This window comes from Austrofundulus limnaeus, unplaced genomic scaffold, assembly GCF_001266775.1.
Source record: "Austrofundulus limnaeus strain Quisiro unplaced genomic scaffold, Austrofundulus_limnaeus-1.0 Scaffold12, whole genome shotgun sequence".
Lineage (NCBI taxonomy): Eukaryota > Metazoa > Chordata > Actinopteri > Cyprinodontiformes > Rivulidae > Austrofundulus > Austrofundulus limnaeus.
Genome location: NW_013952414.1, coordinates 560,167 through 568,019, shown reverse-complemented (window position 1 = coordinate 568,019; position 7,853 = coordinate 560,167).

The following is a 7,853-nucleotide window of genomic DNA, read 5'->3' as shown; positions in this document are numbered from 1 at the left end:
CAATCCAGGAACGCCAACCTGCCAGTTTTTTTTACATCCTCTCATGTGAACTTAATATATTCATCCACAGAGTTGATGTGATCAGTGAAATGTTGGACTTCCTGGGCTTTAATTTTAACCCAGGTGTCGTCAACATATCTGAACCAATGGCTCGGTGGCACCCCTGAAAAGGACATCAAGGCTCTCTGTTTTCAATTGTCCCCCTCCTACAGCACGGCCATTGCCAGTATCACTCCACCCCCTGTTAACAATAAGTGTTAATTAGGTGTCAACGATAGCCATGTGATGTGAGTATCAGTCACACGGAGGCTGGGCTTAAAAGCCTGAATTTTGCCTGAAACAGACTGAAGAAGTCTCTTGGAGAAGAGACGAAATGTTTCATTAGAGAAGAACCCGTCCAGAAGACCTACACAAATTTTTTTTCTTTTTGATTTTTTACATGGATTACTGAGATGCATCAGGATATCAACAGGAACACAGTTCATCTGAAGTATTTCTCAGATGAAGTAAAAAAAATATATATCAGTTCGATAAAACAAAGTTCAGTCAAGGTAAACTCCATAAAGTTCGGCTGAAGAATCTGCATATGCGACCTGCATACGGAGTGTCCATCCAAAATCCACGTCAATAGGAGAAAGCCCAGACAGAGTGAAGAAGAGAGATTAGAATTCAGCAGAATTGGGTAAAAGGCAATGGCCATGCTAGACAATTGGTAACTCTAAATTGTCATTAAATGTGAGTGAAAGTGTGATTGGTTGTTTGTCTCATTTGTCTCCATGTGGCCACGAGATGGACGTGCAACCTGTCCAGGATGTACCCCACCACTCTCACAATGACCACTGGAGATAGACACCAAAGTTCCAGTGATTTTGCATGGAAAAAAGATGGCTGGATGGATGGATGGATTTTATGCCTGTCTTTACACTTTTGTATTTCATTTGGTTTAGAAGAATTTAAGACTATAAAAAAACTAATTTAGTGGATTCCCACAGGTGTCAACATCTCCACTGGTACTTTTAAAACTTGTTTAAAGTTATGAGCTTGCTGAGAACAGCTCACAAAGCTCTTCTCTGTAGATATTTATGACGTCTCTGTGAGACTTCATGCAAAAAATAAAAATAAAAAACTTAGATAAGCTTAATCTTAATATGCATCTTTATTAATTACTTTTTGAGTAAATCCTTATAGAATTTTTTTATTTTTTTGCTGCGTATTTAGGAAGAAAAGGCAAAGACAGTGCAAAGACTGCTCAGAATACACCCACTCACATCCACACTGAGGGATGCACTCCTCTTGAGCCTCATGCCCTTTGTCAGGCGGAGTGGTATTAGCACAGCTGCCTCCTTTTAACTCTAAATTGCAAGTTCTTGATAATCCCAAATCCTTTGATCAGAGGTTTGGTTTTCTAATGCTGAAAGATATTCTGCTCCCCTGGGCAGGCTGAATGGAAGCTGTGAGCTTCCCATGGGGTTGGCATACATTTCACAGTCAGAACAAGAAAAAAAAAGGCTTGTGAAAGTGCTGGCTAAGGTATGTGCATGTTTTATCATCTGGACATATCAGTAATTCATCCAGGCCTAGTAAATATGTCTTTGAACTTCAAATGTCAGAACATGTTTTACTCATAAGAGTACTCATAACTGATGTTAAATATTTCAAAATGTCTGGACTTCTGAGGTAACAAAGCACCCACTAATGTGTCATCTGTGTTTTTGCATGCTCAACTGATTTTTTTCTCCCCAATAACATCTAATCTTGTCCCTGTTAGGTTCGGGTTATTCGTGTTTAGAGCAGTGTAACTAAGATCCAAGAAGAGTGGAAACGTTTAGCTATTTGTTGGCAATACATGCACAACATGCTGATGCCCAGGAGAGGGTGAATATCTTTCTTTCAGCAATGTTTCTTTCCTTTTTACTTGTAGAACAAAAGAGGTAAAGTCACTTACTTTGTCAATTGTGTCCACAGTTGAGGAAAGGAAGATGTAGGATTCCAACTTTCAAGAAATGGATCTGGGTGGGAAAGTGTCACGTCAGGCCGGCAAGCTGAATGCTGCAGTTTGGGCTTGCAGGGTCTCCAGATGTAGAAGAGATGACTCCAGATGAGTAAGCTGACCAAACACATGACCAAGTCACAGAGGTACAAGGAGGAGGATTGTTCAAGGGGCACAAGTAGGTGTGGATGACTGCAAGGGTCACAGGGAGAAAACAGGCGAGTACGTTCTAGACCAGGGGTGGGCAATTCTGGTCCTCAAGGGTGGCTGTCATGCATGTTTTACTTGTTCCTCTGATTCAACACGTCTGATTCAGTGATTGAATTCCCCTCTCAAGTTCTGCCTAAGCTTGCTAATCACCTATTTTTTCGAATCAGGTGTGTTAGAGCAGAGAAACCTCTAAAGCAGGCAGGATAGAGACCCTTGAGGATCAGGATTTCTCACCTCTGCTCTAGTCACAAATCTTCATTCATCCAGCCAGGTATGAGTACCATGAGTTAAACAGTGTTTCAGTGTTGGATTCTGACAGCACACAGCCTTATGAGCAGGAAGAAACCTGTCAGAGGAATGACATGCAGCTGTGCAAAATATGCTTCTCCCTGCCACTCAGGTGCTGCACAAGAGAGGGAGACTGACAGAGAGATACTGGACTCCTATCAGTCCCCTCCACAGAAGTCGAAGATGAATAATGTGCTGTAGTTTCTACGCCACTCAAAAAACAGATTGTTGGATTTACTTAACTCAGTTATGTCAAAAATTTCCACTTCCACTTTTTTGACATTACTGTGTTAATTAAATCCAACAATCTGTTTTTGAGTGTATACACTCAAAAACAGATTGAACAGTACACTTCAGTTATCCAAAAGGGTGAATAGACAAATTTTTGTTTGGACTGAAGAGGTTGGGCTGCTCCTACATGTTGAAAGGGTGAGTAAAGAGCACTCTGTTATCTACCATTACTGTTGTTCATCTACTCAATCAAATGCAGAAAACCTATTGAATGCAGCCATCAGTATAAAATTGTTGTTTTCTAAGAACCTCCAGTCTGAGACTTGAGTTTAAAAAGTTTTGGGGTCAGGAAATAACCACTGTTTTTTTGTACACAAATGACAGAAATGCAAGGGAAAGGCTAAAGTTTCACTCAGAAAGGGCAATGGACCTCATGCAAGAACATGTTCATAATCTTATCTTAAATTTATCTTACTTTTGTTCATACAAAGGGTTCGAATGAACATGCCGCGTCAGATTCAACAAACTTCTATCTTCAGGAAAAGTGTGTAAATGAGGAGCGTAAACTGATGAATGCGTATCCAGGTGTGCGCACACGCGGAGAGGATATTTGCAAAATTACCACCCTAAAAACACCATTTAAGGCTATACGTTTCCTGCTCCAGATACCAGGAAATGTCCATTCATAAATGACATCGCAAAGTAAAAATAAGAACTTTACGAGTTCGGAGATTGAAGTCCTGCTCTCAGAGATCCACAAAAGAAAATCTGTCATTTTTAACAGCGTCAGACCTGCTAAAAACGAGAAATGAAATGACGACTGCTGTTAATGTCGTGTCTCCTGTGGGTCGTATACAGTCACAGAAATAACAATCTAAATCATATTAATCTCTTTCTAGAACTGCTCTGGTTTTTCTTTGGTCAAATATTTTTAGTTTAAGTGTAAACACCTGTGTTACATGGTTTTCTTTTACTCAGAAGAAGAGCAGTTGTGCAGCCCCCCCACCCCCCGGCCATCGCAAATGTCAGATGGGTTTCTGACAAAAACAATGCATTTTAAAATGTCTGCAAACTTCAGTTAATTTCATATTAATATTGATTAATACTGAAGTGTTATACAACAGCATTAATAGCCAATTTAATTTAATTTAACCTATGTATGTCATTAGTCTACATTATTACATTTGAAATTATAATTCCAATTCAATGTCATCATAATTATGGAGTGTTATTTTCAACTCGAAATATCTTCAAACTAATGACATACATAAATTAATTAGTGAAGAAATTCTGTCTAGATAACAGCAGACTGACTGCTCGTAAAATACACGACAGGTCTGGACCACACATGAATTTTGTTCGTATCTGAAAAAAAATCTTAATATACGAAAAAATTGGTGAATGCCACAAATTCTCCTAAACCACTCGTACGCACAACTTAAGAACCAATCTGTTCATACGAACGGTTCTTGCATGAGGCCCATTGTCTACTTTGAGCCTTAGAGGATCTCAAAATGCCTTTTTGCACTGCCAGGCTCGGCCCAGGTGGAAATTTACCTATCAACCAAAGGGGGGGCCCGGCAAAATTTTTTTGGGAACCACTGTAATCTAACAAATGCCACTGTCAGTCTTGTACAACGCTAATTTGTTACATACTGTATGAACTCCCACTGATGTGGCATTAAGATGCCTCTGATTTTTCTGTGGTAAATAAAACCCTGTTTGCCAATAAGTAAGCAAACAGGATTTATGACGGAGTCTCGTGAATCTCTTTTCAAGCTCTGCACTTGAGTCACTGAGGCCTGCAGCCTTGTTGCTTAGGTTTTGAAAATGGTGAAGAAAATTGTTCAGCGTTTCTCTCAATAAATAGTCACAGAGTCATTAGCTCCAACCTCCCTTGAACTAAATAATATTTGTATGCAGGTATCTTCAACTCATCTCAAGAAGCTCAAATTTGACCTGTACAGGAGCTCTCCTCTGTTAGAAAACATTCAAAGCAGTAGTCCAGGTAAGTTAAAAAAAAGGAGGCTGATAAAAAATACAAAATTATAGGCAAACTGGTCCATTGCATTCCAGCAGATTAAATAGACGTGGGGTGCGACTGCCGAGGTGGGCGGACATGGACAGCAAAATACAGCAGAACCTCTAACTACAAGTTTTATCCTTTCCAACTGTGGATTTGTTTGTTGAAAATTATTATTTTTTTGAACAAAACATTCAAATGTAAATAATTTCTTTCAATGCTAGATTCACAACTGTTTAAAATTATGATCCCGCCCACATCAAGGCACAACCAGGGCCGGGGTAGAATAAGGCCGGGTCGACTGGAGCAGGGGTTCCATGCTTTACAATGCAAAAATGCCTACAAGAGCTGCAAGAACTTAAGTTAAGGTGCTTTTAGAAAAACACAGAATCTCCACGAGAGTTAAGACTGCAGCTGAAGATTACAGTTTCTTTTCATCATCTGGTTTCTGCACATGTAAATCCTTTCGGTACCAAATACATTTAGCAGTGTATCTCACTAGACAAAATGAACCATGTTCTGGATCAGTGGGACTCTCCCTCACATACTTACCCAGTTCTTTACCCAGATCTTCAAAACAAGCTTTACAGCAGCAGGTTTAGGTCACCTCTAATAAGATTGTCAGTGGTTCTCATCTGTTCCTCAACTTTAAGAATTTAGGACATCACATCCCTGATCACCATGGTTTGGATGACAATACATGAGCCTCTTCGTCTTCCATTTTATTTCATTTGGATCTCTTGCTTATTTGCTGAGAGTAAAGTATAAAATAACACTAATTCTTCTCAACCTTTATTAGTGTGACAGCAAAATCCCCTCATCTTTTTCTCTTTAGCCATAGTTCAATGTGACTTTTCCACGCTTGCTTTGTTTTGACAGGATGCTAAATGATGCTGTCCCCAGGGTGGTTCATGTGGCAACATAATGAGGTGCTGGAGTGTTTAGCAGCAGAGACTGAGCATCAGCTGGGAGAAATGAATTCATCAGCTGACAGGAAGAATCAGGACATATTTAGTGTGATGCCTGGACTGCTCCCCTTAGAGCCTGAACTTTGAGTGTTTTATAGGAAAATCTGAACAGTCCACCTGTAATTTATTCCTCTGAGCTGACCTCTATCAGCGCTGTGATAACCTTTTACCTCTTGGCAAGCTAAATCAGACAGAAATACTATACGCTGAGTCCTCCCAGCAAATAAACCAGACAAAAGGAAATTAATCACTGAAGATAGTGAACTGATAGACAAAGAGAAATAAGACCAACATTAATTATGAACTAGTATTACGGTATTACACATTTCTAACAGATCTATGCTTCATTTTGATTATTTGTGTTCCATTTTATTTTGATCAAGTGTTTCTTTAAAGAAAAAAAAAGGTTCTGCACACCAAAGACATTTGTTTTGGGCTTATTATTATTATTATTATTATTATTATTATTATTATTATTATTATTATTTAATAACCTTTATTGTTTCTTAGTGGGGAAATTATTTTGTGCATGTTTCTCTCACACATGTGAGCAGGTGAAGCCTTTTCTCAAGGACCCAGAGTGGGGCAAATAAGGGCTTTCCCAACACCTTTTTTTGTTGTCAGTTCAGGGAGATGAACCAGCCTTCTTTTGCGGTGGCTGTGGAAGAGTAGTTAAGGGAGTTGTTCTGAAATTGGTAGGTTGCTGGTTTGAAGCCCGTTCCAGCTGTCTCAGTTGTTTTGTCCTTGGGCAAGACACTTCACTCCCAATGCCTCTGATGTGTGTCCTATCAGTTTATGTGATTTAGATCACCGACTAATCTCCATTGGATGATTTGTACATGTTTGCTTTATAGAGACCTAATAGAGTGCTGTGTGGATGGGTGAGGACACAGATTGTAATGTAAAGCACTTTGAGTATCCTCGTTGGATAGAAATGTGCTATATAGAGTACCATTTACCATTCTCTAGTCAGAGAAAAATAATGAACATGGTACAGCTTTAGCTTGAGATTAGGACACCTATCAATGGTTTCTGTGTAGCATCATCCCAAAAGGCCCCGAAATGATGGCCTCAATTGATAATATTACAACTTTTAAGTAATGTATTTGGTATTTTGTGCACAAGTCAAAGCTCTTTGTTTACTGCTCTGTCTATGTTCCAACCCTCACCTCTGGTCTTAGGGTGTAGATCATAAATGAACAAATGAGATACTGGATAAAAGGGGCAGAAATAAACTTCCTTTGTAGGGTGGCCAGGCTCAGTCTTAGGAATAGTGTGAGGGGCTTCATCATTGATCTATGTTACTGGATTGGACATCATCTATAGCCGCTATAGCTAGCGACACGCCATCATAGGAGCCATTGCTATGCATTGAGTTTTGTCAACAAAACTGTAGAGTTTCAACATGGGATGCGCGTCAATTTGTCACAAAAATATTCATAGCACCCTAATTTCTTATCCGATTTCTATAAAATAGGGCTTAAATTAAAGCTGAGAAAATTGCCGATGTTGTGATATGTAAAAAATTTGTATTTGCTTAAGAGATAAATCTATAAGCAGTCTGGGAACTTTTTATCATAGGTTTTTGCTAATGTGTTTACAGTAGAAGCCCCTTTCCATCACATAAAGACAAATTTGCCATTCCAACAAATGATTATATTTTATATTATATTTATGTTGTTATTATGTTAGGATAACATTGTAAGAGGTAAATATAATGGACAACAGCAAACCTACCTTTACTACTACTAGGCTGAACTGTGTACTAGATATTACCTGTAGGCTACTGATGTTCTGTCCAGTCAGCATATGGTATATCCTGTAGTTTGTGGTTATATATCAGAGTAAAAAACTACGTAACTTTTTTTTCTCCACCATACATTTCATAAGCTAAGCAGTGGAGGGGCCGACCGATCAATGAACTCCATCATCCGGGGGGAGCTTGGAGTAGATCTACTGCTCCCCCACATGGAATGGAGGCATTTAAGGTTGTTCATCTGATTAGGATTCTTCTTGGACGAGAAGTGTTCCAGGCAAGTCTCACTGCTAGGAGGCCCTGGGGAAGATCCAGAACTTGCCTGAGGATGATGTACCCTCTCTGCCCTGGGATTTTCTTGGGCTCCTCCAGGACCACTTTGAAAGC